Consider the following 9,450-nt stretch of genomic DNA (forward strand, 5'->3'; position numbering starts at 1 on the left):
TAGAGAGATGTGTCCAAGGAACCTCCAGAGGTCAAAGCAACCCCGCAGCAGGAGTATGTGAAGCCTTTGACCTAGCGCACACAGTACACTGACGCACCCACTTGATGACTTCCTTCTGCCACCCAGGCCACCAAAAACTGCGACTAATAAGTCTCTTAGTCTCCAAAACTCCTGGATGACCTGCCAACCGAGACTCATGACACTCAACAAACAAATCTCTCCTAAAGGCTCTAGGCACAAACAATCTCCCATGGGGAGTGTTAGATGGAGCATCATCTTGAGCTTTCAGAATCCCATTCTCCAAAACGGAGTCCAATGCCGCCACTCCAACTCCTTTCTGTAAAATGTTCTCCTCCTCCTCAGCACCGACTGCAGGAGAGAAGCTGTGAGCTAAAGCATCGGCTTTAACATTCTTAGTACCAGGGAAATAAGTAACAGAAAAATGAAACCGAGAAAAAAAAAGTGCCCACCAAGCTTGACGGGCATTCAAGTGCTTGGCAGCATCCAGATAGATCAAATTCTTATGATCTGTGAAAATCTGAATAGGAAATCTAGCGCCTTCCAAAAAATGACGCCAGTGTTCAAACACAAGTTGAATAGCCAGCAACTCCCGATTTCCAACATCAAAATTCAGTTCGGTTTCCGAATTTTTTTTTGAAAAGAAGGCACAAGGATGCACTCCACCCTTGTTCTCCTGAGACAAAACTCCTCCGACCCCCATCGATGAAGCATCGACCTAGACCAAAAAAGGCTTGGTCTCATCAGGCTGCATAAGGATAGGGGCAGAACTGAACCTCTCCTTGAGATACTCAAATGCTTCAATGGCCTCAGTAGTCCACTGGGCCGTATTCGCACCTTTCCTGGTGAGATCGGTCAGAGGCTTAACAATTACAGAAAAATGAATTTCCTGTAACAATTGGCAAAACCCAAAAACCTCTGTATAGATTTCAAACCAATAGGCCTAGGCCATTCCTGCACAGCTTGAACTTTAACCGGGTCCATCTCAAAGCCCTCGCTGGAGACAATGTAGCCCAAAAAACTAATTCTCTGTACAGCGAACTCACATTTCTCCAGCTTAGCAAAAAGCGAATTGTCCATTAATAACTGTAATACCTCACGTACGCTCCGCCAATGAGACTCCAGATCAGGCGAATAAATCAGAATGTCATCCAAATACACAACCACATTCTTACCAATCAAAGGTCTCAGGATGTCATTAATAAGGTTCTGAAAAAATGCAGGTGTATTGGTAAGACCAAAAGGCATAACCAGTAGAGATGAGCGTTGTTCGACTCGAATTGTTCGCCAATCTCAAATTCGAGCTGTTTTGGGCGGTGTTCGAGCCGTTCGGCGAACACGAACAATTTGAAAAAAATCCGGCTGTTCGAGGTTATGTTCGATAACTGTTCGTGCACCAAAAGCGTAACTGGATTTTTTCTCAGTAATGCTGATAATCAATGTTAATAGACAGTTTGAGTGTACAGCGGGGTGGGGGGAGGGGCAGGGGATGGATCTCTGCAGGAATAATGAAGATCTCCATTTTTTTTTCTCTTTCCCGCATTTGCAGTGGGGAGGTGCAGTCTGTCAGCCTATCAGCAGCGCACACACGGAGCGAAGTGCTTTTTTTCACACAAGCAAGGGCATGTGTCATTGGCAGTGTATGTCACATGTCCTTGCCCTATAAGACCAAGCCATTTTCCCCGTCGCCACCATTTTCTCACTGCTGCAGCTGCGTGTTAGACGGCACCGCTGCTGCTGTGGGTGCTATACAGTATAAATGTGTGAATTGCAAGCAAATTTGCAGTTAAATCTAGAGATTGGTTTAGGGAGTAGGGACTAGTTGTAATTGCAGCCCTTTTGAGGGCTAGGTTACAGCAGTTCATAGCACTTTTTGCCAGCCAGGTCTGTGCCAGTGCTGTGCAAGTGTTTTTCACAGCATTTGGCGAAATGTAGCTCAGCCAATCCTTTTGGGCCTGTAGAAGTGTCTGTTAGTCATTGGAGTAGCCCATCTGAACTAAGCTACACCACCTGTGTATCTAATAACAATTTTTTACTGCATCTAACCCAGTAAATCCTTTTGGGCCTAGTAGCAGTGTCTGGTAGTCAGCCCTGGTGCAATACGTTCTGACGTTTAGCCTGGGCCAACGAGATCCAGAGGTGGGGCAAATCACGCTGCAGGAGTGGTCTTAGATCAGGGACCTATGCACCCTTCTGCACAGTTTTGAAATGGCGACGAAGATGTTTAGTGCTGACGATGCCATTATCAGCATGACTATTCCGGTGATTTACATGCTGGAGCACACTTTAAACAGAATTCGGAGTCAGGTGGTGGGACAAGAGGAGGTGGAGGAAGTAGAGGAGGAGTCGTATGTGGAAGGGATAACATCTCCAAGGTCCAGACGGTCGGCAGCACCAAGGCGGCAGGCATGGGAGGGTGCGGGAGAGGGATTAACCAGGGTGCATGGTAGCAGCCAAACTAGTGAGGAAGGTGCAGGAGCCCAGGAAGAAGTGGAGGACGAACTGATGGAAGACTCATCAGATGAGGGAGACCTTGATCACATTTCTGTTGTGCGAGGTTGGGGGGAGAGGGCAAAGGAAGGAAGCATGATTGTTACCTCGCTACCAACTCAACAAGGACTTGGTCCTCCTGAATGCGCAAGACACATGAGTGCCTTCTTGCTGCACTACCTGCAACATGACCCTCGGATTGTCAGAATTCGAAGTAATCCCGACTACTAGGTTGCCACACTTAGATCCCCGGTACAAAAGTAAATTTGCAGAAATTATTCCTGCCATAGAAAGGGATTCACGCAAGCAGGAGTATCAGCAGTGGCTGTTGCAGAATCTTACATGTGCTTTTCCACAAAACACCAGTGGTGCACGTAGTGAATCTCACAGTTCCAACTTGCCAACCGTGGGACTGTCGAGTCTTCATCACTCAAACCGTAACAGTAACACAGTATCTGCTGGTAACATCAATTTTGTGGAATCGTTTCATCAGTTTTTTAGACCATCCTTTGCAATGTCACAGGAGACAAGAAGTCTGACACATAGTCAACGCCTAGAGACGATGGTACAGGAGTATCTCCAAGTGAACATCGAAGCCATGACTGTGTCACTGGACCCTTGCTCTTTTTGGGCTTCCAATCTGGATACATGGCCGGAGCTTGCCACTTACGCCTTGGAGATCTTGTCATGCCCCGCAGCCAGCGTTCTCTCTGAACGTGTGTTCAGCGCTGCTGGTGGTGTGCTGACAGATAAGCGCACGCGGCTCTCCACTGACAATGTAGATGTGGCGCCCCTGAGGGTTTAGTCGCCACAGGGGTACTGCACCTCAGCTTGAGGTGTGGTATCTCCTCTCCGAGGTAAGGATGGAGCACTTCTCGGGACCCTACTTCACCACTCAACACTACACCACTCCTGTCCTGTAGGGGGCCTAAATGCACCAGGATGCACCAGGGTGCTGCCCCGGCCCGGGATATAGGAGATGGGGGGAACCAGAGATAGGGGGAACATGTAGTGGGTGAGGGTGGAGGACACACTTTTAGAGTGCACTTACTAATTCATATTTAATCTACAGCCATCTTAGGTTCAAGGTCTTTGATGGTGATCTTCATCAGTGATTGTGGTCTCCGTCTCTGATTGTGGTCACCCACCAGAGTTCAGTAATATGCCTCATCCGACTGAAGATACACGGTCCTCGTTCTCTGGCCTTGAGGCGAGGAGCGGGTCAGAGTTAACCACTGCCTCTACCCGGTCAAGGTCCTTACCTAAGAAGGCCTGGAGGGGAGCAGAGGAGACAAGCTCCACAGGCAAAAGGATCCCAGGGGGATACGAACGGAGCGGCATACGCCACCTGTATTTCTTACTCTGGCCTAGTCAGGGGGACTCCTGCTGCAAAAGGGGTTACCGGCCCCCGATATCTGACTCTGTTGCTTCACGTCTCAGTCGGAAAAGCCCGGAGGCTTAGTGGATCCGAGAAGGGGTACGGACGGAACGGCTTACGCCACCAGTGGGACCCTGCCTTGCACCTAGTTCTAACCACACATACAGTCAGGAGAAGACTTAGTGGGAGAACTCACCAAGGAGAGGAACACACACCAGAGGGGTGTCGACAGGTGCTCCTGATCTACCTGGGAAGTGCTGGACGCCCTTCCCGGTGGCCGCAGTACGCCGCGAGGAGCAGAGGGAAGCTTTGCGGCTAAAGTTCATCTGAATGTGAGTAAAAACCCTGCTTCAGCCTGTTATTTCCAGCGCGGCACTGCACCCACCATTCCTCATCACACTGCCCTGAGGCCTGCTCCGCCTGCGGGGAGCTGTTCCATCTAAGCTGCCTCTTGAAGGCCATCAAGAGAATGCCAAGAATGTGCAAAGCAGTCATCAAAGCAAAAGGTGGCTACTTTGAAGAACCTAGAATATAAGACATATTTTCAGTTGTTTCACACTTTTTTGTTAAGTATATAATTCCACATGTGATAATTCATAGTTTTGATGCCTTCAGTGTGAATGTACAATTCTCATAGTCATGAAAATACAGAAAAATCTTTAAATGAGAAGGCGTGTCCAAACTTTTGGTCTGTACTGTACATAGAATACACATATACATACAATACACAACATAAGTCTGTTTTAACAATATACTTAGCTGTGACATGATAATATAAACTAACCACAAAGAATCAACCATAAATCAAAAATCAGACCCAAGTTCAGTGCTTGCAAGCCCTATATTCCGATTCCGATACCACAAAACAAAAAACTACAATGTGAGGGGAGCAGCCCACCACCAGGAAACTGGAGACTACAGAGGCTCTCACCCTAATCTAACACACAACACCCTGTCCCTCCCTATTAAAGAAAAGAAAAAACCTGTCCCTACCGCCCTACCAATCTTTCCCTACCTGTCCCTCACTGACCCTCACTACCAACCTAATACTAAACTACCTATCCCTGGCGACTGTCCCTGTCTGTCCCTCCCTGACCCTACACAACTACCTGACCCTACAAATAAATATAAAATATAGAAGGGGACTAACTCACCCTATCGCAGACACATGTAACCCAACTCTCCCTAGGGCACATTAAATGAGAACCCCCTCCATAGAAGGGAAGCCCTCCCTGCACCAAGCCTCTCATACTCCAGCGAGCGCACTTTTGCCAGGTCACCCAGGATGTTCCTAATCACCCCTTCCCGGGGGAGGGCTCTCTGCTGGGTGGACACTAAACACCGTGCTGGAATGGGCGTGATGGTAAGTATGGTTTAATTTAGAACAATAAAGAATTGTGTGTTTATTTCAATTAAAGGACTTTATTCTGGGTGTTTGTGTTTTTTTTTAACTTTGACTATGGGGTTAGTAATGGGGGTGTCTTATAGACGCCTCTCCATTACTAACCTGGGCTTGATGTCAGCTGGCATTATAAGCTGACATCAACCCCAACCCTATTACCCCCTGCCACCGCACCAGGGCAGCGTGGAAGAGCGAGGCTAAGTGCCAGAATTGGCGCATCCTATGGATGCGCCATTTCTGGGGCGGCTGACGGCTGGTGTTTCTAGCCTGGGAGGGGGCCAATATTCATGGCACCCTTCCTGGGATATTAATATCAGCCCCAAGCTGTCTGCCTAGCCTTTTCTAGCTATTAAAATAGGGGGGACCCCACGTCATTTTTTTGGGGGTTACCCATTTCAATAGCAAGTAAAGGCTAGGTATTCAGCTGGGGGCTGATATTAGTAGCCTGGGAAGCTCCGTGGGTATTACCCCCTTCCCAGGCTACTAATATCAGCCCCCAGCCGTCTGCTTAACCTCCGCTAGAGACTAAAATTACGCGGAATCCCACACCAATTTTTTTTTTACTAAATCCTTTATTTTAACACTAAATGATAAGTACAGTAACCAACACTGTCACTGTACTTCTTATATATGTGACTGACATGTTTCTATCTATCTAATCTATGTGTGATGCTCTATTCTTTCTGTTATAAATTGTCGGGTACCGGTGTATGCCGCTGCTGAATTGCCGGCCGGCTTTTTTAAAGAGAGTGTCTTCTGAGCAGTTTGTCAGCTTTTGGACACCTTTGAAGTGTTTTCTATGTGTTTTCTATGTGTTTCTATGTGTTTTTGTTTGCCTGCCATTGGTTTTAACGGTGTTCGATGGTGTTCTAAGGTGTTCGACGAACAGTTCCACGAACATCCCGGTGTTCGACGAACCGAACCGAACCCGAACACTATGGGGGTGGCTCAACACTACTGGAGATCACTTACCAGGCCACCAGATGGCGGGCAGGGCGCGACCTCCTCCTCGCAGTCCTCTTCCTGCTCCTCATCCTCCACCGCCACCACCTGGCTGGAGCTCCGTGACCCCTCCAGAGATCCACCGGCCATGGCCCTAAACCGCATATCGTTCTCCAGCTTTTCTTTGAATGGCCCGCTGCCGGCCAGGATGACACACCGCCGGCTCTCCACATCCTGGATGGTTTCCGTTATCCTTCTGAGCGCGGCGGATAGCTCAGGCTTTTTGCTGCTAGAGCCCCTGTTGGACCTCTCCTGAGCTACCCTCAACTCCCCCCAGAGGGATTTTAGCTTCCTAGAGGCGTCCTCATACTCGCAGAGGTGCGCATGGATGCGGGAGCCATAGCTGACCGTGGACTCCTTCGCCACCTTGGTGCCCCAATCAAGGGGCACCGCTGCAGCACTCCTGCTCGTACTCGGCCTACCTCCAGGGGGAGGAGCCGCCGCGGCCATGGCCTCAGGGGTCCCTCTGGTCTACATGCCAGACCCCTTGCCTTTTCCGGACCTGGTCATCCCAGCCACGATGGTATTCCCCCCCCCCCCGCCAGCTTGGACCGGGGGGGGGGGCAGGAGCTGGGGGCCTAGCGCCAGAGGCCAATCCCACAGCAAGTCTGTTTTTCTGGGAAGGGGGCAGGCAAAAAGTCCCAGATGGAAAAACAAAACCTCCCTTCCCAGGAGCTCTCTCCACACACCAAACACAGCAGCACACGGCAGGCTCTGCCTCTTCCTCTTCCTGCTACCGTGGCTGCTGGCACCAGACTTGCCCTCCAATAGATCCTTGTAAAAGGATTTAAAGTGTACTCATTCAAATTACAGAGCTTAGACCTGCCTCCACTGTGGGGGGTCTCGACCCACCAGCGGACAGGCACCAGTATTGGGAGAGGGGGGCTGGCCGTCAGGGTCCACCGCTGCTCTGACACAAACCCGGCGACACGGAGGTCGCACGGGCAGGAATGGCCTGGCCGTGTCGGCTTCGCACTCCAGAGTAGTCCATTTGTCCGCTCGCTCCCGTAACCTGAAAGGGATGCGCAAGCGGCTTTTCTTCCCAGGGCTGTTCCCCGTCCAGCAGGAATGTGGGGGAGCTCAGGTCGGCCTTCCACCGTACTCCCTTACCTCCCTCGCCCTCTTTCCTTCTTCCGTTCTCCATCTAACCCCTCGCCTCTGTGGTGTCCGCTCTCCCTCCAGCTGTTTCCTTCTCACAGGTGGACTACCGCGTGTATTCACACTGAGGCGAATCTTTAAGAAGTCATTGAGGTAATGGATAATATGTGCCCCCTTAGAAACGTCCATGATGACCCATTCGAGGAAGCAACTAAATGCCTCAAATAGTGATCAGGATATGGAGCACCCCATGGGCAAACAGCGATCTATATAGTATGCTCCTTCCCAGAAGCAGCCTAATAGGCGGACACTATTCGGAGGCACAGGTAGTAAGTAACCGGAATTCCCCCTCAATGTCTGTTTTGGCCATTAGGGTGACCCTTCCCAACTTCTTGACCCGCCAGATTGCCTTGTCAAAGGAGGTACAGTGTATATACTACTGTACTTGGTTCCGCGTCGATGTTGTCGTTTACTGACCTGCCCCTTGGATATGACAAATGGTGGATTAGTCCGAATGTATTGGGTTCCGTTTTTGGCACGACTCCCAACGGGGATACCACTACGTCTTGTAAGAAAAGTGTTCTGAATGGAACCGCCATTCTACCTAAAGATAAATTTTCTTGTCACGACGTCTGGGTGTTGGTAGGCTGATTTTAGATTTTTACTCCAGCCTTTCTTGATTTTAGAAGGGCATGACGTGCCTATATCTGTGTCTCCCCCTCCTTTTACTCCTCCACCTCTTTTCTTTTCGCATGACTATATGTACTTGTCACTTTTCCATGTGTTAGTTGTGTCTTCTGAGCAGTTTGTCAGCTTTTGGACACCTTTGAAGGTGTTTTCTATGTATTTTCTATGTGTTTCTATGTGTTTTTGTTTTCCTGCCATTGGTTTTAATGGTGTTCGACGGTGTTCGACGAACTGAACCCGAACACTACGGGGGTGGCTCAACACTAATCACCAGATTCTCAGAATGACCTATTGGAGTGTTAAAAGCAGTTTTCCATTCATCACCCTCCTTCACTCGTAACAAATTGTATGCCCCCCCGGAGATCAATTTTAGAGAACCACTTGGCCCCCACCAACTGGTTAAACAAGTCAGGAATTAACGGCAATGGGTAGGAATTGCATACGGTAATCTTATTAATTTCACGAAAATCCAGACATGGACGTAAACCCCCGTCCTTTTTTTTAACAAAGAAAAATCCAACGGCCACAGGCGACTTAGAAGGTCTAATGTGACCAGCAGCCAGGCTAGTCTGTATGTACTCCTGCAAGGCCTTTCTTTCAGGGATAGTCAGATTAAACAAGCGACTTTGTGGGAAGAGTAGCTCCAGGAACAAACTCAGTGGAGCAATCATAATCCCTATGAGGAGGTAAAACTTGTGACTCCTCCTCTGAATAAACCCTCCAAAAATCCTGGATAGGTACAGGCAATTCCCCTTTTCCCACAGCCGCAATGCGACCATTACAACATTTATCATAGCACTTCGGACTCCAAGACTTAATCACATTAGTAGACCAGTCTAATAAAGGATTGTGCAGTTTTAACCAAGGCAAACCTAAAACGACCGGAGAGGGCAAATTATCTAATACAACCAAGTCCAAAATTTCTTGGTGAGGGGAGATGCAGCAGTCTTGAGAGTAATACATTTCAAAGGAGTGTTATCAATTGCAACCACAGAAATAGGTGATGACAAAGGTTTGGATTTCAATTTAAGGTTTTCAAAAAACCCTTTATCAATCACATTGTGTTGAACTACAATCCACAAATACCTGAAATTCAATCAAATCTTCCTGCAGAGTAGTGCTCCCTGAAAGAAACACTCCTGCAGAGCGTAAACAAGCTATATGGGTGTAACTGACCTTTTTTTTTTCTTTACTTAAACGAAGCTCACAGTTCTTAATCAAATGGTCAGCTTTACCACAATAAAAACACAATCCCTTGGAAAACCTCCGGTCTCTTTCCTGAGAGGGGAGCGACCTCGCCCCAACCTCCATCGGTTCTCCGCCGTCAGAGCAGACCCTCTGGGGACTAGGACCTGACGTTACAGGAATTTTTACA

This window comes from Phyllobates terribilis, unplaced genomic scaffold (genome assembly GCF_046119375.1).
Source record: "Phyllobates terribilis strain yellow unplaced genomic scaffold, ASM4611937v1 Scaffold_9__5_contigs__length_417890890, whole genome shotgun sequence".
Lineage (NCBI taxonomy): Eukaryota > Metazoa > Chordata > Amphibia > Anura > Dendrobatidae > Phyllobates > Phyllobates terribilis.